Below are 24,435 nucleotides of genomic sequence, written 5' to 3' on the forward strand. Positions count from 1 at the left end.
GCCGGCCGTTTGGATAAACTTTTACTGATGATGGTTACTGTGAAATTGTAGCTACCTTAAATGCAATGGTATCTAGAGGCGTTTCGCGAACGATGTTGCTGTGCTTTGCGCTTCCCAGTAACAACAACGGTTGGTGTTATATTTATTTCGAACCGTCTTCTATGTGGTCCTAATGTCCTGCTTTAAATCCAGGATGACTGGGTAACCCCTATCGGACCGTGTTGAACATATAAGGTAGCGCAGGGTGCCTTATGAAAATCTACCGGCAGGATCATTCGGAGACGGTCGACTTCGTCGGGGAACTTTCTTTTCAGTTAGCATCCTTGGGGCACAAGGTGACCACGCATTCGTTCATTGCCGTAACGTTTAATTTTACGTGAGACGTTTTCATACCCTTTGTTTTAGCGACTGTGATCTTCAGCAAAAATATTTCAGGAAAACCCCGCCTCGATACTTCAGTTCTTTCGAGTGATTAGTTGGTATCGGCTAAGATATTTCTCGTGCGGAGCGGCGTACCACTGCGCTCTTCCTCCTTGGCTGTCAGTAACGTCTTCATCCTCCTGGTTCATACGCGTGTGTGACGGAAGGTAAGGTACGGCCGAAAGAGAAGCTTCGGTATTCCCTCTCCTTCGTCACTCGATGAGTACACAGCGCCCGTCGTGCTGTCGTTCAGTGGGTGAGATAGTGTGCCATCATCCTGATGACGACGAATGTACCGCGAACGCTGTGTACTAGTGGGGCAGGGAACGAAAAGGCATCCCGAAGTCTCTTCCGTCTGTTGCTTATCCTCCGTGACCCCCGTATGTAAACCAGGGCTGAACACGTAACTAGAAGTCGGATGGCTGAGCGAAGGGTCGTATTGGCGCGCTGCTCCGTTCAAGAAATATGTAAGCCGAACCCAATTCCTTCCTCGAAAAAATCACGCGACGAGGCGTTTTTTTTCTTCTGAGATATTTTTAGCTCAAGGGTCTGGCTGGTAAAAGAGGAGTTCCGAATGCGTCTGAAGTTAAATCTAAAACGGCCATTGAAGAAAAGGAACTAGCACTGGGAAAATCTAAAAGTTTGATTCAATTACTGATCAAATGCGAGTGAGTCGCTCAGTGATCAGCTCATGGTTCCGGAATGTTTACTGAAAAGAATGCCAGCATTTATGAGCGAATCCTCTGAGTCTTCTTCACAAACTGCCCCTCCCCCTCAACCCTCAAAGTAAGGGTCTGGACCCGCCCTTACGTTAGATTCGTCGCGAGCGATGAGAGAAGACAGCCGGTGCCACCACCTACTATATGCGATCTGCGTACGAGTGTGCGTGCAAGTGTGCTTTGTGCGTACTAGTGCCAACTATCTCAGTGATCGCTATAGTCACCGTCAAAGTATAGACAAGGGAGAACACGCCTCAGCCCCTGCAAACCAAGATAGTGATGTATGCGTCGTATAGAGGAGTGAGTGGTGTTTGGGAAAAGTTGTTCGGAGCCCTGTGCTCGGAAACCTGTTCGGAGGTGGCGCTTGGTGCACCCACGGGAGGGGGAAGATGGAAGAGTGAAAGATGGTAGCACAGGAGAGAACGAGTGTACAGTCAATCTTGCTCTGGGAATCGGGTAATGGGACGCGGCGAATTGCCTACCACAGAAAACAGACGAGCAACCCTCAGTAACCTCCATTGGGATCTTCTCTGTACCATTGTAAGCACCAGGATGATTGGCGAAGTTACCCCACCCATCCCTTGTTGAAGTGGACTGCAAGTATGGCGCCATCCTCATCGTGCTAGTATACGTTGCACTCGAGCCCTCTAAAGACACGATCAAGAGGTTCCTTTTCGACAAGCCCTTCAATTACTATACCAGCATGATTCCATTGCGGATGCACCCAGCCAACACGCAAAGAAATTATAGCGCGCCCTTGTGAGCACGCTCGGTAACGGGGTCAACACGTGGCAGCCCATGGCATAAGTCAGAAAATTACCACGGCCACTCTACGCCGATCGCGTACACTATAAAAGCACAACTTCACTGCATATAGTGTATCATTCCGAAGCGATAACCCTATCATTCTTGGCAATGGTTGAGCACAGCGTGCTATGCGATGAAGTTCTGTTTTCAGAGTGTAGGAAACACAATTCCAGAATATCGTCTATCGCAACCCCCCGAGAAATCACGCACACGTACACTCTAAAAACTGAACTTTACCGCATAGCATGCTCTGTGCCAACCATTTCAACGAATGATAGGGTTATCGCTTCTGATTGGAAGAAAGAGAGAGGGGCGTGCGCCTTTTTGTGTCAATTATCATATATCCAAATTGACACAAAAAGTGTACGCCCCTCTATCTCTTCGAATCAGAAGCGATAGCCCTATCACTCTTGGCAATGGTTGGAGCACAGCGTGCTATGCGGTGAAGTTCTGTTTTTACAGTGTTGGTAACGCAATTCGAGAATACCGGCTATCGCAACCCCCTGATAAATCATGCACATGTAGAATCCAAAAACCTGTACTTTACCGCATAGCGCGCACTGTGCCAACCATTGCAGTGAATGATAGGGTTATCGCTTCGGATTCGAAGAGAGAGAGAGGTGCATACACCTTTTTGTGTCAATTATCATATATCCAAAGTGACACAAAAGGGTGTACGCCCCTCTCTCTTCGAATCAGAAGCGATAGCCCTATCATTCTTGGCAATGGTTGAAGCACGGCGTGGTATGAGGTGAAGTTCTGTTTTTTGAGTGTGGGTAACACAATTCGAAAATACCGGCTATCGCAACCCCCCGAGAAATCACGCACATGTACACTCTAAATACTGAACTTCACCGCATTGCACGCTCTGTGCGAAACATTGCAACGACTGATGGGGTTATCGTTTCTGATTCCTAGAGAGAGAGAGAGAGAGAGAGGGGCGTGTGGCCTTTTGCGTCAATTATCATATGGAAGTGCACCCCACATCGGGGAGAAGAAAATCACATCTGCAACACACAGGACGTTTGTACTTGAATAAGTCTTGAAAATCGGGAATAGGGTGTCATCGTGGAATGTCGAACAACTCGAAAGGTGTCATTTTTGTGACTGAAGCTGTCAATCGAGCCACGGAAAGGGCAATGAACCAGACCCCTCCCTCGTAGCAATGGCAACGGCGAGGAAATCCCAAAGCGGAGGAAGACGAAAAAAGAAGTGGCAAAGGAGAGGCGACCTGGGCAGGAGCTCACGAGAAGAGGGCCACTGAGTCCCCTTGACCTCTTAATCAGTAAAATCTGGAAGGTTGGAAGCGATAACGAAACCGGCCCCGACCTCAATGTTTGTGTTCCAAGGGTGATTCGCTCTGTCGTCACCCTGAGCGCAGATGCCTTGTTTGCGTTGCTAAAAGTACACAACACTATAGGCTACATTTCAGAAGATCCGTAGTAAATTGTAAGACTCATCTCTGGCGATGTCGAGGTCCTCAGCTCGAAATTCCTTAGTTTGTGGCTAATGAAAGGTAGCGCGCTTTAGTAAATAGAATGGTTCCGGCCTTATGAAGAATGCGGATCACTCTCGTTTCTATTGCGACAGAAAGAAGAGCCGAGGCAGAAGCCCAGTAAACAACTGAACTGCAGACTGCTTCCATTTCGGAGTCAATGCGTACATAATGCAACAAACGCGCAGTTGCCATGGAACTAGAGGCTACGCCAACGAGCATCGTTGTCCGTTCCACCTCTAACGACGGTTGACAAGCTGCATGCATATACTTCGAGAGGACTCTAACTCACAACGACTTCTCGCACGCTTGTAGAGTGTGATGGCATCGGGTTCCAATTCGACATGAAGCCAGTGATCAGCCAGTACGACGTGTTTAGGGGTTTTCCCGCACCGGCGATGACGTGACGGATACTTCAGAGTGTGTGCGACTTGTAAGATGTCACTGGAAGGAGGCAAGAAACCGGCTACGTCGGAGGCAAAATGGTTCAAGTAACCACCAAAGCCGGATCACTTACCACCGTTGGATTGGATCGCGGAAGGACTCATAACGCCACGGCTACCGTTCGTTCAAACACGGAGGCTGAAGCACGAGGGCAACTATGCGATCGTGAGGCTATAGTCGTCACGTGCACGTCGATGTGAACAACATGGCCATGCGATGTGGTCATGCAGTTGCTCCGCAGCCTTGAAGGTGATTGTGCCGTCAACGTTAATTCTTGAAGATCATTATTGCTACAGCTTTAATATAAAGAAGAATCAAGAAGTCCAGGTATCTGAGCGGCTTGCTTAGAATGGCCTTTGTCAACCAGAGGTTCAGGTACATTATATATCAGCATCTGTATAGCCAGTACGGTATACATAAATGTGGACTTTACGGCATTCGGTGGTGTTTATGAGAGAGCTAGTTGGAGCGGAGCGCAGGCGATGGATGTAGACGACGTCGCGTGTATCGTGGAGGCGATGAGCGAATACGTGCCGGAGGAGATGGTCGCGCGCCGCCATACCATGCTGCGCAACAAGGAGCACTGTCTGGACATATGCGGGTAAATATATTGGGCCCATATGAACGACGTACACGCGGAGCACTCCTTTTAGGCCATCTGCTATGGTGTGCTGAGACGCTTCTCTCTGGACGTCTCAGTTAGCTGTTCTTGGTGGCTACCAGCAACACACGGTGTAGCGGCGATGGTAGACGCGTGACCATCAGCATGCCTTGTACATGAATACAAAATGCTTAGCCTGCGCGTCGAAGACTGCATTTACAACACCCTCCCATGTATGCGTCAAGTGGGGAGCACCAAAAGACGAATGGTTGCATGACCCACAGTGAGACCAGTGTGTAGAAAAGCTCACGTTCCTCAAGTTAATCCACAACTCGGTCAACTACCGGGTCTATAGGAAACGATACCTCTTCGCAATGGTCCGGTAGTGGGAGAGGATGGCCCAAGCTGCTCTCAATACGCACATGTTGGGCGATATATGAAAGGAAATTTCGGCGGTGGGAGATCTGATGCGCTGTATGTGGTGCCATTTGATCAACGAGGCCCTAGTTACTTCCTGCGCGTGCTTCAACGAACTGGCCAATGTGATCATGTAAATGCTGCAGAGCAAGGCAAACACAACACGTGCGGGCGCCATAGCGTCGTCGATTGCTTCCAACGCATAGAGTTCCAACATCGCGGTAGCCAGCACGGTCACATTCTGCTGTCGCTCCAGGCAGACCCCAGCAAGGTGACATGACACCAGGCCTGCGACTGCACGCCTAGTCAACGATCTGTGCTCTGTCAGCCGCGAAGATCTGCTCAGCGAGTTATACAAAAAACAAGTTCACAAGCCTCGTTCACCTGCGCTAAACGTGGCGAGGTGACTTGTCGTTTCAACATGGCGTCCTGGCAGACTGAAAACAATGATGACTTCTAAATCATTCGATAAACATGTTCGATTACCATTACCATGATTACCATTACCATGAGTAGGAAGGGCAGAGGATAGTAGCAGCATATCAATTGTGCGCAAGTATAGCAGCGTAATGCAAGCAGGAGTACTCCGAGCTCATGAGAACTACCAACAAGCGGTGAAGTGATGAGATAGAGTGTCTTCTCCGACCTACTCGACCATGATAGAAACAGAGCATCCTTAACCCCATAGGAGATGAGTGCGATCGAGTCGCGCTTCCGTTCCAGTCAGTGCTTCCCAGAGAACGTGCCCAATGCGACGCGACTCTTTCACAAAGACCACAGCGTACACGCCTACAACTCGCAGGCTAACAACATACACCAGAAAGTGTGGCCGTGAATCTATCCATCGGCTACAGAGACTATGTTTGGGTGAGTAGGTGCCGGCATAAACAGGGCAGGATGAGTGGACAGCAGGCACATCACCTTACATTGTGAAGCTAGCAAATGGATTTTCGTACATGATTACTGTCGACATTGACGTCGAGGATGAGTGGTTAACGGAGCGAGCTACACTCTGAAGCACATAGAAAACGCGCCGTTCTGCGGTATACAGACGATGATGGTGGCTTCGTATGTGTGTGACTTGCCTTCACAGATGCCACAAGGCATGCTAACATCGGAGTGTAGGCGCAACCGTTCGTGCTCTCGAGTGCTCCTGCGTCGGGCCCAACTTGGACTCTCGACAGAGACAGGCGAACTGCCAGCGCGCCGCTAGTCGATAACGCCCTGTGGAGACCAATACAGTTCCTCTGGTGTCCGCTCATGCCATTACGATACACACGTAGCAGGATGGCACTTCTGATGAGATCGTGCATGCACAATACCACAATCAAGTCGCAATAAAGTCGCGTACGTGCCTCTGAACCACAGTGACATGCATAGGCGAGGTGTATCGCACCTACCAGAAAGGCGACTTCAGATTCCACCACGGGCTCGGCAGTACGACTCCAAACGTGAAAGAGGCGCGCGACGAGATGCTGTTTACTGAATCACAAGTTGCCCATGCAAACCAGTACATGCGAGTCCCTCTGTGACGCCAGTCGGGTTGACGAAACAACGATGGCAATAATAGTTCCCAGCATGAATGTGCAGAGTCTAGCAGTACATCTGCACATATGTGATACACCGATTATTGTGATATGTGATTATTGGATGTTCCACGACTACCCGATTGAGCTTGATGTTTTCGAGTTGCAAGTGTCGAGAAACACTTTCTCCTCTAACAAGCCGTCTATCTCCTCCGGAGCTGGCGCTGTAGCGATCTACCGCAGTCACAAGAGCGCCACCTAATGCGTGCTCATTGTTCACCCGCTCAACCAGATCGAGCTAAGCGACATCAGCGACATAAGCTTCGCTGCGTTTTCCATTGGACCGTTTAACTTTCTTTTGCCTCTGTCTACATCCATCCCGGAGTCTACAAGATTACTATAGAAACCTTTGTCTTCCAATCGTTCTATGGTACTACCAGTTCGTACATAATCTGACACAGAACACAATTCGCAGCATCACGATGCCCATCATGCTCATTCGTGAGTTCAGCGTCGATGTATCCAAGTGTACAACGCCGTTGGTGTATTTGGAGCATTGTACGGTTTGAGACACGCAGAGTCCCTGCGAACGACGCTTACATGTTATCGAACTTACATTACATCGAAATATATTTGACATTTGCATGTGGATGTGAGCAGCATGCTCACGTAAGTTACTTCGGTTAAGTGCAGTGCACCTCGTTCTCAGATGTGATGGAAAATCATAGCGGTAGTAGCCCGACTACTAGCTGTCCCCGAATTTTTTGTCAATTATAGCACACGGAGATACTACCATTACCCAAATGGCTGCCCTCATCAAGCGTGCGCGAGAGTTCGCGTGGTAGTTACAGTTGCATTAATTCACCCTAAAGTCAAAGGAAACAAACATCGCCCCCAACCAATCCTCTCCAGAAAACGCATCCACGTACTCTGCGGTGTACAGTACATTCCCAGTGCTCGGGACACTCCCTACCCGCGACTTCTTCCCTCCCCTCTCCCCCGACTTCCCTCCGGACGTGACGGGCTCCGCGATGCTAGCTAAGCGCCGAATCGGTCACGCGACGCCTGCGTCGCGCTCGCGTCTCGGGCGCTAGGAATATCCCGTACACCGTGAAAAATCCGGATACGTTTCTCGAACGGCTGCGGTTGGGCGCCTTGTGTTGGACTCGAACTGTAACCGTAACGCGAATGCTCGGGCGTGTTCCTAGGGAGAGTGACAGGGCAGACACCGGTTGACAAGTGTGGACGTATTTCACAGATATGTTGCGGTTATCTTAAAGCTAATGCAAATACTCACCAACAGCAGAACGCTAACGTAACAAATAAGAGGTTACAGCCGGAATCACATCTGGGGACGAGGTGCACTACACAACTCTTCAACGTTAACCTGTGTAAGATTGGACAATGATAACCAAAGTAATTTACGTAAGGCATGCTGCCCACATTGAAAGACCTCAGAAACGTCAAATATATTCGATTAGTTCCAAGCGTAGACTGCAAGGTTTCTGCGTATTTCAAACCGAACCCTGAACAGCGATACGTCAAGAGCAATGTACTCTTGGATACATCGAAGCTGAACTCAGGGCTGAGCATGAAGGGCGTCGTGGTGTTGGGCTTGTGTTTCGTGCCAGCGATGTATCAAACGATCGTGTGTACGAAGTGGTTGTAACCACAGAACGAGTGGAAGAGAAAGGTTTCGATGCTGACGCCAGCATGGACGTAGACAAAAGCTGCAAGAAAGTTGGATGGTCTGACGGACACCTCGACGAAGCTTATGTCGTCGATGTTGATTAGCTCGATCCGGCTGAGAGTTTGAGCGATGGGCACACTTGCAGGGCACACAGTGGCACTCTTGCCGCTGTTGTAGCTCGCTACAGTGCCATCACTCCGCGCGACTCCGGAGGAGAGAGATTGTGTTTCTCGACACCTGCAACTCGAATCGATCAAGCTCGATGTGGTGTTTGTGGGACATCGGAGTCTCGTCGCACATGAGGTAGTCTGGCTTTCGGAGTATCAGATGTGTGCAGTTCTGTTTGCTACGTGCTACTAGAGTCTGCCCAATCATGCTGGTGACTATGATAGCCATCATAGTTATATCGACCACAGCGGTGTCAGAGAAGGATCCGGGTGTACTGGTTTGCGTGGGCAGCCTGTGATTCACTAAACAGCAGTACTCATCGCGCATGTCTTTCACATCTGAACTCGTACTGCGGAGACTGTTGTGTAATTTGAAGACGCCTCTGTGGTTCGTGACACATATCTCGCCTGTAGATTTCGCTTTTCGCAGGGTGTCGTACACGTCCTGTTTCCGCGGAGACTTGTGGTATTCAAACACGATCTCATGAAACGTGCCATCCTTCTACTTGCGTATCGGTGCGGCACAACCAGGCACCAGAGGAATTGTATTAATCTGCAATGACGTAACTGCCTAGCGGTGCGTCAGTAGTTCGCTCGCATGGCTGTGGGAGTCCAAGTTAGGCCAAACGCAGAAGCACACGAGAGCAGGAGCGGTCGCGCCTTCACACTGGTCTTGGGGTCCATAGTGACGTCTAGGAAAGCGAGACACAAACGCACGAAGCTTTAATCTCTACCTGTATCCCTGCGTAACAGCGCGCCTTCGATGTGCTTAAGAGTGCCGATCGCTCTGTCGGCCTCTTCATCCTCGATATATATGTAGACACTCGCTTCACAAGGTAGGGGAACGCACCACACTACCACATTCGTTCCGTGCAGTTTATGCTGACACGCAGCCGCCAGAGCATCGGCTCTGTAACCGGTGAACAGGTCCGCGGTGACACTTTCTGGCTCGATTGTGATGGCCTTCGAGTTATAGGCGTGTGCATTGTGGTTTTAATGAAAGAGACGCATCCCGTTGGGCACGAGGCTAGAGCCTGGCTAGGGCGGAGGCGCGAAGCGATCGCACTCACCTGTTTCACGACATGATCCAATGGGTACTAGTGCACGTGTTGGTGGGTGTCATGGGCTCTTAGTAGTCTTGCTTGCCAATTACGTTGCTATCCTTTGCGAACGACTTGTATACTGCTCCTATCCTTTACAATTTCCAAGTCGTCATGGTTTGCTACAAGTACGGCATGTTGAAACGACAAGTTGCCTCCTTTACTGCAGGTGAACATGTGCCTGTGAACCTGATTTTGGTACAGCTCGCCGGCTGACAGAGCACAGATCGTTCACCAGGCGTACAGTCTTAGGTATGGAGTCGCCTGTCACGTCATTTGGGTCTCCATGGAGCCGCAGCGATATGTGAGCATGCAGGCTTGCGATTTTGGAACTGTATGCTTTGGAAGTAATCGACGAGGCGATAGCGCCCGAACGGGTTTTGCTCCTGCTTCCGGTTGCTGTGCAGTATGCACATGATCACGTCGACCAGTTTGTTGAAATACGTGCAGCGTTGAAAGTAGGTGGGACTTTGCTGACCGAATTGCATCGCATCCACGTCAAATCTCCCTCCGCAATAATTTCCTCGAGCTCCGTGTTGCTGGTAGCCATCATGTACGGCGTAACTAAGACGTCCAGTGAAAAGAGTTTCAGAACACCTTAATAGATGTCAGGTAAGGAGAGTTGCATCTCGTGTACGTCGTAAAATTGTTGAAGGGCCGATTGCACCGACCCGGGATATGTTCAGGCTCTGATCCTCATTCCACAGCATGGTGTGCTGGCGAGCGGCCAACACCTCCGACTCGTGTTCGCTCAACGCCTCCACGACAACCGCGCGTCTGTCCATCCTTCTGGTGTGCTCTGGTCCGCTCCAAATAGCCCTCTCGTTAACGCCATCCAATGCTGCAAAATCCACATTTATGCCGTACTGGCGACAGAGAGGCTGATCCATGAGGTATCTAACCCACTGCTTGACAAACAAAGCCACTCATATACGTAGAACGGTGTATAAGGCACTTCTTGGTATTAATATCAAGATTTAGCGTTGAAAGCATAAGCACCTTCGAGCCTGCAGCGTAACTGCATGACCATGTTACTCACATCTACAGGCGCAATGACAACTAGCTGCACGAGCGCATTCTTGCCCTCGTTCCTGACCCCAATATTTGGATGAAAGATAGCCGCGGAGAGATGAGTCCCGCCATGATCGGATCCAACGGTGCTAGATAATCCGGCTTAGGTGGGCACTTGAACCCATTTGTGGCCGACATGGGCGGTATCTTTCCAACGTCCAGTGACTTATTCAGACACTGTGAAGTATCCCTCACGTCGTTGCTGCTGCCAGGAAACGCCTTCAGTAAGACGTCACACTAGCTGCTCGCGACTGTTTTGAAATGGAATTGGAACGAGGGCACATTTGCATCAAAGTTGAGTACGAGTATTTCACTCATTCTCACTAGCTGTGAAAGTGCACTTAGAAGGCTATTGAGAGTAAGTCTGGGACTCGTACTCAACTTTATGCGAACGAGCCCTTATGCCATGACCTACGCTACAAGCGTGCGCGTGCATGTCCGCAGCTAGTAAACGGTTGTTAGGTGCGGAATGCACAGCGACGCTCGTTGGCGGAGCCTCTACTTCCATGGCAACTGCGCCTTCATTCTTTTGTGGACGTGTGGGCTCTGACTGGAAGGAGTGTGCAATCCTGTTGTTTTCTGGGCTTTTTGTTCGTGTCATCTTTCTCATGCGATTGTCCCTGCAGCGTTCCGCATTGGTCATAGCCTGAGCCACGCCCGCACAGTGCCTTTTATTAGTCACAGACTTGGGCATCTCGAGGTGATGCCGGTGTCACCGCAGATGAGTCATGCCCTTTGCTACAGGTAACCGCAAAGTGTACCCTATAGTGCTGTGTACTTTTGGTAACACAAACGAGACAGCTGCGCTCAGCACGAGGAGAGACACCAACTTCGAGGTCGAGACCGATCTCGTTATGACTTTAAACAACAACAGATTACCACGTCAACGAGAACGTGGGGTCCTTTTCTCGTGAGTTCCTGCCCACCGTTTCTTGCCCACCGTTCTTGCCACTTTCTCTTTTTTTCACCCTTTGGCCCTTTCTCGTCGTTCTCATTGCCATGATGGGTTTCGGTTTAGGAACCCTGCCTGTTGGCTTGTGCTTTGAAAATGGCAGTTTTCAGGGCGCTTGGCTTTCCAAGATGAAGCTCATTGCCGACTATAAAGACGTTGCATAATGTAAAAACCATGCATCATCTGCACCAGCTCCCTTGCTTCTTAGCCATTTTTTCATTGTTATAAAGCCGTATTCACGTCAAAAGATCTGTGTGTTGCAGATGTGACTTCTTTCTGTGTGCGGACCCTTACAAAAATAAGTTTAGCCAGTCTGTTGACATCCTTTGGACGTTCTATTTCCTGAATAGACTTCCTTTGGTCTACTGAATATATAGCCTGTCTGTTTCAAGTCTATAGACATCATTTGGACTACCGTGTATCCTTTCTTTGACTCGTCAATGGGAGATTGGCAGCAACAGTCTATAGACAACCTGCCATAGAAAGGAAACATATATCTGCCATTGCCTCTCTATTGACTTTCTATGGGCTGACGGTAGATTGGGCAGTGGTCAACATTCCCCTTCTACCATCATGATATGCCCTCTATTTGGATTCGTGAACCGTGATCAGCTGAATCCAAACCTGGAATTCTGCTGAGATCCTTTTTTGTAAAAGTGATGTTCTTTCCCTGTGTTGAGAAGCAATACTTGGTCATCATTGGCACACTCATTGAGGATAATCCTTAGTACCAGCTGCAATAGCTTAACCAGTGCAAGAACGTAGCACGTGCAGTTAGAAAGGCATATGCACCACCGTCTTCTTCTTTCTAGCAGAAAAGAAATATCATATATTGCTTGACTTTCGAGCTTCCGCAAGTGGCCTGCTTGCCTTTGACGAGTCAGAATGAATGATGAGGTGTTCCAGCTTAATTCGATTATGTCTACTTCTATCCCCGAAGTGAGGAATTGCTTGGAGTAGTAACTCAACACCAAGATAACGCTTGTGTTTTTAACTGCTTTCGGTCTGACACTCAGTAGGTCCATTGAAAGTCAAACTTGTGCAGTGCGTAGTATCCACGCAGGTTCGCATTGATGCAGGTAGCGTGTTCACTGCATAAGTTTCACTTTCAATGGCCCTACTGAACGTCTGAAACCGGAGGCAATTACAAACACAGGCGTTAGCTTGGTGGTGATTTAATACTCCAAGATATTCCTTACTTCGGTCTTGGATGGATGCGTAATCGAATTAAGCAGGGATACCTCACCCTTCATTCTGACTCAGAGGCAAGCATGACACTCCAATTTGTGGAAGCTCGCAAGTCGAGCAATATATGGTATCTGTTTTCTCTTAGGAAGGAGGTGCCAATGTTACGGGCTCAGAGGTGGACGTCCTGAAAGCACTAGAATTAAGTAATTGGCACTATTGGTTATCCACGATGACCCTGGACGTGTGCCAATGACGGCCAAGTATTGAAAGGCAAAGTAAAAAAACATCAATCCACATACACACAAATGGAACTGATCAGAATTCCAGATTCATATTCAACATATTACAGTTCATGAATACGAATTCGGTGAATATAATGATGGTAGAAAAGCAATTGTGAATCATTGGCCAGTCTATGGTCAGTCCATAGAAAGTCAATAGAGAGCAATGGCAGTTGATCATTTCTTTTCTATAGCAGGTTGTCTATAGACAGTTGCTGCCAATCTCCAATTGACTGTCTATGGGAAGGAAAAAGGGGTGTGCACAGGTGGTCTAAGGGAAGGCTATGGACCGCCTATAGCTTCAATGGACGTTTTGTCTATGGCTTGTCTATTGGTTGACCAAACAATTTTTCACAAGGGGAGAGGTGTACTCGGAAAATGATGTTGAAAGTTGCTGTTTACATGTATGGGTTCTCAATGCTTGCGATACCACTGGAAGTACCTGACTTCTTCATGGGTCGCAATAGCGTGGATTATGTTACGTACGTAGTCATCGTGGTAGTTACGTCCCCTTACAAAAATGGCTTTTGACCTTTTCTTTCCATTCTACAGAACATAGTCAGCAGAGAGCACATACATTCAGTAGACTTTCTAATAGCCTTGTGTTTACCTCACATATTGATTTTATGTTGACTTATGGAACTTTAAATCTTGTTGGCAATTATTCACAGGAAGGTAACAGGTCCTTCTGTAGACTCTTCATATACTTTACAACAGATTTCCTGTGACCTTCATGTGTAAGTCTTGTTATATGTGATCTCAATTTCTCTGTTGACTCAGCTGTCAATGAGTCGGCGTCACCCACGAAACTACCTCCGTTCTTTTTTAAAAGGCTCGGCGACCGTTACGTGAGGCACTCAGTATATTCTTCTTAATCGAGGAAGATACATGATTTACTGAAGCCCGATTAACACCAAAACTATATATGTATCTATTTTATTCCGAAAATGCGTACCTTCAAAGTGGGGTGCAGTGTCGACACATTTATACAAAACATCCCGCGCACACAGTAGCGAAGTATTCCACACGTACACATGTTTTATGCCACACAGTGTCGCGTCGCACAATAGACAGTCAATGACCGGTTGCGGTCTGAGTTCTTCTGGCGACCCACGATAACGGTGGACTTCAAAATTCACTGAATTTCGGCGAAAGCAACGTCTCTGGAAGCGCTGGAGACAAATGTGTCTGAATCGGGCGTTCAATCGCAAACTAGCAATGTTCAAACGCAAGTGAGTAAAACCGAGTAAAATGGTCATAGCAACAACAAATTTGGTTCACAATCAACACCGGCCACTAACAGATACTTGAACACTTACCTGACGGGACGCAGAACTGAAGCCTCCGCTCGAAACATACAAAACCCTACGGCACAACGGTCATCGTATGAATATAAGTGAAGCTTGATCACACTACGCAAAATGATATCCTCCCTTGTTGTTTCATGGCCTGCAAAATCGAGAATGAAATTAGCAGAACCAACACCGACCACGAAGTGATACTTGTACACTTACCTGACAGCACTCAAGACCGCAGCCGCTGCTCGAAACGAGAACAAAAACCTACAGCATAACAGTCATTGTGTGAATATAAGTGAAGATTGATAACACACTTCTATCACACAGCTTACCTTGACGCAAAATTATATCCTCCTTTGTTCTGTAGTTGATGTGCGAACGCTGAGAGCCTGAGGCAGTTGAAACATCCTGCAACCGTTCCAACGACATTCCGATGATGCTAATGGTGATGACTCCTTCGTGATGAGGCGAGGGCGAGGCACGGAGGCGCGGAATCAAAATGTGCAGGAAACCTATCGCATGCGCATGATCCTCATGTGGTCGTATAAGTTGGAAGTATATTGTGTACTAAACTGTAGTATAAATAATACGAGGAATAGTCTCCTCAAAGTCATCGAAAATGTATTTAGTGTTTTAATATGTAGCTAAAAGGTGGCAAAGTGGCGTTCAAGCTACTACATTTAATTATAAGTTCAGGTCCAAATACCGCTTCGTTTAGAGAGCCGATAGCACGGACCTCTCCACCTCCCAGGAGTGGTGTACACCCCACACGGTTTTTTGCAACACACCAACAAATTGCTGATATTACCCATACAGCTTGTCTCCCAATCAACAGAGCCACAAGTATGCCTCTATATACATATCCCCCCCCCCCCTTATGGGATGCTCGGTACCCCCTTGAGGTCGAACTCTGTGGACATCACTGTCCGATAATGCAGTAATTAATACGGAATTCATCTATGTAGAAAAAAAAAAACGGTTGAAATAAGTACTTGCTACATAGGCGCATAGAAAGTCCACAAACTGTCAACAACGACATCTATATACCTTGTCCACAAAAGGTACACATAAGGTAGTTCAAGAGATTGTCAAAATAATGTCAATGGCAATTCCTGTTGACTTGATGAACAAGAAGTCAAAGTCAACAACGATCGAAGTCCGGAATCGTGTCCAGAAATGTCAGAAGAGCTTTGAACGCAGAGCGTTGCTGGGCCGGATTAGGCCAGGGAAGCGGGCATCGCATTACAGGTTGCTGTATAAAACGCAATAAATACGTGTTTGGCGTTATTCTGATTTATCACAATGTATTTTACGTATTACACGCGTGGAGCTTGAGTACAGTTCGAAGAATGAAACGGATCAGTTTTTGTAGCGGAGTACAGTGGTGCCAGTAGTGCCGGCATTCCCGGCGTTCGGAACACAGTGTGAACGAAAGGGTCGCGAATGCCGTAAAAGCTGTGAATGCGTTCCCCGCGTTCGCGGCTTTCGATGAAGTAGTGTGAACTCCAGGTATAACTGCGTTTGCTCCGGATGGAATACTTCCCAGGAAAAGCATACCACATGACAGATATGTTCGTTCTTTATCTAGAAAATTTTTTCAGCAGGACGTTATCTTCGCGGTCGCTCTAGAGACATCAGTAATAAAGTACAAGAAATGCAAAGCTCGTTTCCTTAGTTACAGAACAAAACCTTTTGCGATGTACAATAAGAACGAACGCCATACGTACCCACCTGGGGCGTGATGAAGGACTCCTACCTTTCATGTGCCAGACTGAGGACCACAAGGAGTGTGACTATCATTGCTGCACATATACATAATCACAATATGAATATTCACCCAACATTACACAAGAATTAAACAGAAACACACTGCATGTGTCGCAATGCATATGCGCTATGGAAGCCATAAAGCCGTGATACGTCCGAACTATCTGTAGACTATCTCGGAGGACAAATCATCTTACCGCTTCTTTTGACTGTACCTGAAAGCCGCTTCCGAAATGTCCTGCAGAACTCTATCCAAGGCAGTTTCAATGACAGTCCCTCTGAGCGCATTCCATTCTTCCCTAATCTCAACGAACAAAAAGTGTCACGAAGGCATACAATGGGTAAGTTCGTAGTAAAGAGAACCAAGGTGGGAGCTATACAGGCACGAAAACTACCTGCTTGTGCTGTTCCCACACAGATGTCGTCATCGTAGATCTGCAAGGAACGAAATACAGCATAATTAGCCCACTGCGACACTACATAGCGCGCAATCAGTGAAGAACTGACCATAATATAGGTGGGTGATTCCATTTCGACTCAGGCAGGGTGGTCCGGGCACCATCACCGATTTTCCTTGAAAAAATATATGTTGTACCGCAACACGCATACACACAGGAGCAATAAATATTGTGGCTCTATGTGTTGTGGTTCGCCAGGAAAAAAATCCCAAGGAAATTGACTCGGCGACGGAGCTTTCTGACGGAACGACTTTGACATTTTATTCCTCGCCATCGGACGGTCCTAAACTATTTTTTTGCACAGTTTGTAAGGTACAACGACTTTCAGTGTGCATAGACAGCACGGGTCAATTTTATTTAATCCTCAATTAAAAATCGCCAAAGTTGCAACAAAATTCACATTTTGGTCATATTTGTCTTTGTGCTGCACTCTTCCTATACACGCCATCGAGATATATGAGATACCGGCGTGTAGGTCGAAGCGTGTTCTTTAAATTGATGTCAAATTTACATATCGGTACATTGCCGCCTTTCGACTAGGCGGTGTAGAGTACAGCTATGTTCTCAAAAATGGGGCTCTCGTTTTTCAAAAACCCCACCTCCAATTTCCTTCATATTTTGTAATTATATAGCCCAGGGTATGACCTACATGTGTTCGCAAAGTGGAAGGTTCCCTCTCAGCACAACTCGGGATGGCCCGCAACAAACGTGGAGTGCGTTGCACACTATGTACACAGCGACCGAGAGAGCCACGCCGCGGAGATAACAGGGTCAGTGGCGTCTGCTACTGCCGACGTCTCCGGCCTTGAATGACAGAGCGCAGGATGCACACCTACCGCAAATCATCCCATCGTAGCAATATATTTTGGGTCTTTCTGACTCGTTTTGCCCATAGTCTCATCTCAATGCCGTTCACTTGAAGTTCTGCGACATTCTGGGTCGGTGACTCCTGTTTCGACTTGAACTCCAAGTGCAGTATGGATTGCGTGTACTGTGCCGACTGTGCGGTGGTATGGTAGCCATCTTAAGCCAAAAAATCAAACGAACTACGCTTTTGTTATTGGAACGAAGTTCCCTAGAAACATACCGGGCCTCAAAGTAGGAAGAACGGAAGGCAGTGCGAGCGGCCGTCACGATCCATTCTTGTCATATATGGACGAAAAATTGGAAAAAAACAAAGAAGAAAGTGAAAAAAAAGGAGATGGACGAATGCTCGTTAAACTGATGTCAAAGTTGCACGTCTGTACCTTGCTCCCTTTCGGCAACGCGGTGTAGAGTACAACCATGCTCTCAAAAATGTTTTCTCTTTCTCTTTTCTTTTTTTTTTGCTCTCGTTTCTAAAAAAAAAACACTTCCGATCTGCTTCGTATTTTCTAATTACATAGCTCAGGTTATGACATACATGTGTCCGCGAAACGGAAGGTTCCCTTTCAGCACAATTCAGGCTAACACGCAACAAAATTTGGAATGCAGGGCAGAATGATGCCTTGAACCGTGATACCATCAAAATGTAATAACCGCGTGCAATAAAACAGCACTAAACACTTTTTAGGCACGTAGTCGTCAAAAAATCGTTTATTTATATAATATGTTTCAGAAAAACGATAATACAGATCACGAACTTGTAAGGTATAACCCGGCTGGACGCCGTTCGGAAAGTACTCTGGTCGTTCCTCGGAAACACCGGACATTTTGGCAGTGATGCGTCCATCTCCTTCCACGTTTTTCGTCCACGTGGCAAGAATGGATTCCGCTCGCACTGCCTTCCGTTCTTCCTCCTTTGAGGCCCGGTATATTTCTAGGGAACTTCGTTCCAATAACAAAAGCGTAGTTCTTTCGATTTTTTGGCTTGAGATGGCTACCATACCACCGCACAGTCAGCACAGTACACGCAATCCATACTGCACTTGGAGTTCATGTCGGAAACGAGGAGTCACCGAGTCAGAAAGTCACTGAACTTCAAGTGAACGGCATTGAGATTCGACTGTGGGAAAAACGAGTCAGAAAGACTCAAAATATATTGCTACGATGGGATTTGCGGTAGGTCTGCATCCTGACCTCTGTCATTCAAGGCCGCAGACGTCGGCAGTAGCAGACGCCGCGGCGTGGTTCTCTCGGTCGCTGTGTACATAGTGTGCTACGCACTCCACGCTTGTTGTGGGCTATCCCGAGTTGTGCTGAGAGGGAACCTTCCGTTTTGCGAACACATGTAGGTCATACACTGGGCTATATAACTACAAAATATGAAGGAAATCGGAGGTGGGGTTTTTGAGAAACGAGAGCAAACAAATTTTTTGAAAATTTTTTTTTTGAGAACATAGCTGTACTCTACACCGCCTTGTCGAAGGGCGGCAATGTACAGACATGTAAATCTTACATCACTTTAAAGAGCACGCTTCGACCTACACGCCGGTACTTCATATATCTAGATGGCGTGTATAGGAAGAGTGCAGCGCAAAGACAAATATGACCAACATGTGAATTTTGTTGCAAATTTGGCGATTTTTAATTGAAGATCAAAATAGAATTGACCCGTGCTGTTTACGCAGTCATTGTACCTGAGATATTGTGCATAAAAATCTATAGTTTAAGACCGTCCGATGGCGAGGAATAAAATGTCAAAATCGCTCCGTCAGAAAGCTCCGTCGCCGTGTCAATTTCTTTGGGAATTTTTTCCTGGCGGACCACAACACATAGAGCCAAAATACTTATTGCTCCTGTGTGTATGCGTGTTGCGGTACAACATATATTTTTTAAAGGGAAATCGGTAATGATGCCTGGACCACCCTGTAGGAGTTGAGATGGAATTACCCAGGTGATGGCTACGTCAAGCACTTATCACGAAAAAAAGTACACGACACTACTCACTGTAAGGTGCTAGCACATTATTTCATCTTCCCTCAGGCGGAGTACCGTTGAGTTGCCATCGCAGGACACCACCGCCGTTCTTTCAGCGTAACGTGTTATAATTTTAATTGCTATATTCGTTGCATGCGGTACGCATGACTGTCTGGAACGAACTGACGGCCTAAAATGACGCAGTTTCTTCCCTTCGTCTGCACAGTCATGCACAGACTGAACGATAAGTGAATTGATATACTTATCTGAACGTTTTTCCAACATGCAAAGTAACTCACCGTTGGTCTCTTCTTCTTCAGTTCTTTCTCTAATATGCTCAGTAGCGCGGCAGCGCCACCAATTGTGTCTTCCACTGTGGTGATGTCAGACACTACCGCTTTTCTGACATCACTTTAAATTATTATTTATTATTTTTTATTTTTTATTATTTAAAAATATTAAATTATTATTATTACTAAATAATTCACTTCCACTTTCTGCATCGTGCGCAACATAACCACCCACGACGTAAACAATAAGCTCGATAACACAGACGGCCTTGCAGGTGGGGCGGTGGATCGTAGCTTGTAGCGGCGAACTAGCTGAATGCTTTATTAACGTCGAAACTGTGGAAGTGAGCGCCATTTTTAAAATGGCGTTTAGCTGTAAGATAATGTTCGTAAACTTTCTTCTCTACAAAATTAACTCCCACGTGGTAAGGGTTGACCAATTCCTGGGAGCCCTGGACCCGAAACCAAAGTTGCTTTTTTTCGCCGTTCGTTGGCAGCACCGTCCATGTTCCGGCAATCTTCAAAATATTTATACGCAAAAATATGCCGAATTGAGAAGTAATGCTCTCTGTGTCTTACCAAATCATGATGTTGTGCACGACAGTGGGCAAAAATGTGGGGGGTTGTTTTTCACTTTCGAGTCCCTTTAACGTATACACCTTTCAGTGTTGTGAAATGTGTGTAATCAAAATTTTAACCGTGCAGCTGCCCAGGTCCTGGGCGAATGTCAGAGCCGTCCCCTCGTGCAGAGAGTCTGATGCCTCCAGACTCCTCCCCGAGCCCTATTCCTGTGGCGGCTTCGCTACTGCACAGGTGAGTTCAGAATGCCTCGTGAGACGCACCTTTTTCTCACGGTAACTTCTAGCTCTCTAGCTTCACGTTAGCTTCGTTAATTAAACTTTCACAATGGTGTGATGTGTGTCTAATGAAAATTTCAACCATGCAGTATCCCACTTCCTTGGCGAACGCGGCAGTCCCCCGTGCAGTCCCCAAGGAGTGCGCCGCCTCCAGTCTCCTCCTTGTGCTCCATTCCCGTAGCTAGCGCTTCTACAGACCTCCTGAATCGCACCTCTTTCTCACGGCTACGTTTGAATGCTATCTCCCCTAGCTTCCTTCATTAAACTTTCGCATTGGGGACAAGTGAATAAACTACTGTGAACACAACATTTGTATCATAGCAAACTGCAGTCAAAAACTGCATATATATTATATAGCCCGGACATTTTGCTTGACCTTGTCAATATCCAAAGCAACATTGGTCAAATACAGGCCTAGTGCTCCAACTGGTTTTTGCCTGTTCGCTCTAACAAATGCAAAATTATGTAGTTTGTAGGATTCTACCCTCTTGAATCCCACGCGAGGTTGAATCCAACCCGTCTTTTGCCCAACCGCTGCACCGAGAGACACAGACACAAGTGAACAAACACACTCTTTACTCAGTGACAAGGGCACCACTTACATCTCATGTGTCGCGGATCCTCCGTTCCGCTCCTAATCCCGCTGAATACGTTGACAGCTGTCGGCAGAAACATTGCCGTCTCCCCCCATCGCGCGGCGCTCTTATCTCCTTCGATAAGCAGCGACTGTATCATGGGCGAACTGCAGCGCCCCACAAGTTCACACGGCGAATACCAACCGCTGAACCTTATCATCTTGGTTCCTGTGAGCTTGCGCGTGTCTCCTCATTTAAATAGCTCAGTGCCCTCTTTACAACGAACCTCTCTTGGTCTAACCATATCCCTTACATCATACCTAAGGCTAATCGCTCATTAGGATTCTTTCAACTCAGTCTGAAGCTAGCACCATCATCAATTAAGAAACCAGCCTACACTACCCTGGTAGTACCTAAACTGGAATATACTGCAGAATACTGGAATACACAATATACTGGAATATATGTCAGAATGACACATCAGCGACGCGGCTATGGTTAATCAGAAGCACACGAAGAAGTAAAACTCAAGGATGACAAGGGATTAAGCACATAACGGACGTAACACACACACGCGTACACACTGTATTGAACCGTTGAACCGTGTTGAAGAGACAGACTGTGTTGCGATTAGTGTTCCTATACTGTCCAGCAAAAACGTAACTACGTAAACTTTGTAGTGAACATACCGTAGAAATACCCTGATAAAGATCCGTCACTTCAACCTTGTGCTTTCCTCACTATTCTGAACACGATCCGCAGTACGTACAGACGCAGAGACACAACGTAACGCACACTGATCCGAAACTCTCGTTCTGAATTATTGTATGTGCGGCTCGAACGAGAACATAATGACTTTTGAGCTGAACCCTTGCAACCTTGAAACCTTGCGAAGAAACAAGAAAAACAAACGAAGGTAATTCAAACGCGGAATTCGTTCGAATATTGCTCCTCCAGTGTCACGTTACAAGTCGTGTTTAACCTCTAAATATTGGTATCGGACGTGTAACCTCTACGATATTTGGAAATCTACGTCTATATAAAGGTTACGCATTGCTAAAAGTTACAATAAAGGGTACCGAGTTAAGAGTGTATGTGGCATCTTGACATCGGTTCACTGTGTCATTAGTGTATATTGACTAGAAATCTATGCTAGGTAGGTGTAACGGTTACTGTAGACCAGACACTGATGCCTTCTTGGCACAACCATCAAGATATTTGACTATGACCCTTTAGCTCTTGACGCTCCCAGATAGCATGCGATGAGGGCAGAACCTGCAGGCGGCAGTGAAGTTTTTGCTTCGTGCTCTCACGTTGATATCCTTATAGCAGTGTTCAATAACGAAAGAGTATCGCGACAACATCACACAGGACGCGAAGAGACACAGCAATGAGCAAGGTATATATAAACAGGTAGCGAAACTCCCATAGGGCCCTGCGTCTTCAGATGGCGCAATGATACTGTCAGCGCCATGCATGCGTTGCGCGGTCTACTACTCTTGTAAATAAATGGCGTCACATATGACGTCAGCAGCATGAATAAGCTCTGTTTGTATCTGTCCCTTCTATGTTGTTCCAGCCTCAGAACATCAGTTTCTCTCATGAATAAGTAGTTCATAATTAGCCATGACACGTTTGCATTCGCGTACTTCGTTTGCGTTGTATACCCTTCCCTTTTTCCTTACCGAACCATACTAGCCACCAAGGACAGCAATACCAGACGAGAAAAGAGAAGAATATATCACATCTGGTTTAATGACACATATGAGTTCGAAATACATAGAGTTATCACAGGTTTTGACGAAGGGTACGTGATAACCACAAATAAAATGGAAGTTTCATTCCTAACCTAGACCTACACGTACACGTAGTGATTAGCTGTTTGTATTTCTTTAACGAGTGGTCATAATGGGTCCGTTGCAAAAAACATGGCATCGTTGGTGCACCGCTGGTTTGCTAGCACTCACGCTATCATGGCCGGTCTTGCCACGACGAAACCTTTTTTTTCCCGCGGCCAGCAACACGGGATGCATAGCACTCATCTGTTCACACGCGTTAATCTTGGCCTATAGCTTCGGAATGTGAACGTCGCTTCCTGTTTAATCCAAAAAGTGTACGAACTCCGCATTAGAATGCACGGGTACAGGGCACGGATAAAAGAATGAACGGACAAACGAGCGTACTGCTACATATGCGCAGTGGAGCAGGGTACGGAAACGTACTCAGGTGGTAGATGATTTCGTATATATGTACTAGTGGTGCAACAAATAGCCTTTCCTATACTTGAATTATGAGTAAACTATTAGTTTATGCAAGACCCATGCGCGCGTCGTAAATATTTTTTGTTGACGACCGTACCAGTCACGGTGTAAGATACACCGTGGTACCAGTGCTACCAACACCCAGGATCGCTCGAGTCACGGAGATGACAGTGTTGCCGGGTCAGATTTGTTTTTTTTTTCCTTGTTTTCGCTACCTGGGTAAATTTACCTTGGCAATGAGCGTGCAAGACAACATGTTTTTTACCTGGATTGGCTTGGATCGTGCCTTGGCGCTTGTCTTCGGTCTCAGCCGACTGAGCCGACGACAGTTTCGTAGTTCAGTACGAACAATGTAGTTCAACTACTGGCTTGTAATTACTGTTCGTTGAATAGTTGCAATTACCTTGTAACTACATAGAAAGTAGTTTACTTACTACTGTCTATCACTGATTACATCCTTGTATCTCTAGCTGTTGTGTATCTCGTTCATATGTATATACCGTATAGTATCTTGTACGTTTTGTTTTTCTGCATGTTGTCAAATATCAGTTTTATCATGCACTCCGTTCGCCTTCATTTTTTTTCTGTATTCCCACCGTGTTCCCACCTCCATTATGTAATGCCTTCGGACTCTTAATGTATCGACAATAAACAAATAAATAGCAGGTTCTCAAAGTATTTTTCTGCCACCATAGCAGGCCGTGGTCACTCCGCCAGCTGACAAAGGCCAATATGGTAATTGCGTTAATGTGACGCCCACGTATATCGTGGAATCCAATGACCGAGAAAACCTGTAAAAGGTAACAGCGTGACTCTGTCCGACACGGCAACTTAGCAGTGGAATCTAGAGCACACACACAACGACTTCACCTCAACATTATAATTCCCCTTACGAAGCACGTAGTGACACTGCAGTAGTAGCGTGGGAACCTCTGTTCACCACCACCGGAGCCCCCCAAACTCGCTCGCATCAACCGCGCATGGGAAAAGCCACAAAAACGGGTTCACTCCCAACCAACCTTGTTTATTGTCAGACGTTCCAGACCGCATTGCATCAGAACAGGTTCTGTCCGCCCTGGCTGAACCTGTTCTGATGCAATGCGGTCTGGAACGTCTGACAATAAACAAGGTTGGTTGGGAGTGAACCCGTTTTTGTGGCTTTTCCCATGCGCTGTTGATGCGAGCGAGTTTGGGGGGTTCCGGTGGTGGTGAA

General features: G+C 46.9%; 1 long non-coding RNA gene across 1 annotated transcript in view; it reads left to right on the forward strand.

The window, feature by feature from the left end:
• The window catches only part of LOC135372641 (uncharacterized), a 40,013-nt gene extending 16,159 nt beyond the window's left edge, over positions 1-23,854 (forward strand). The window contains exons 3-4 of the long non-coding RNA XR_010416047.1: positions 20,235-20,342; positions 20,476-23,854. This is a non-coding gene — a long non-coding RNA (uncharacterized LOC135372641). The remainder of the gene's footprint in view (positions 1-20,234; positions 20,343-20,475) is intronic.
• The last annotated feature ends 581 nt before the right edge of the window (positions 23,855-24,435 follow it).

The sequence above is a fragment of the Ornithodoros turicata genome, unplaced genomic scaffold, assembly GCF_037126465.1.
Source record: "Ornithodoros turicata isolate Travis unplaced genomic scaffold, ASM3712646v1 Chromosome16, whole genome shotgun sequence".
Lineage (NCBI taxonomy): Eukaryota > Metazoa > Arthropoda > Arachnida > Ixodida > Argasidae > Ornithodoros > Ornithodoros turicata.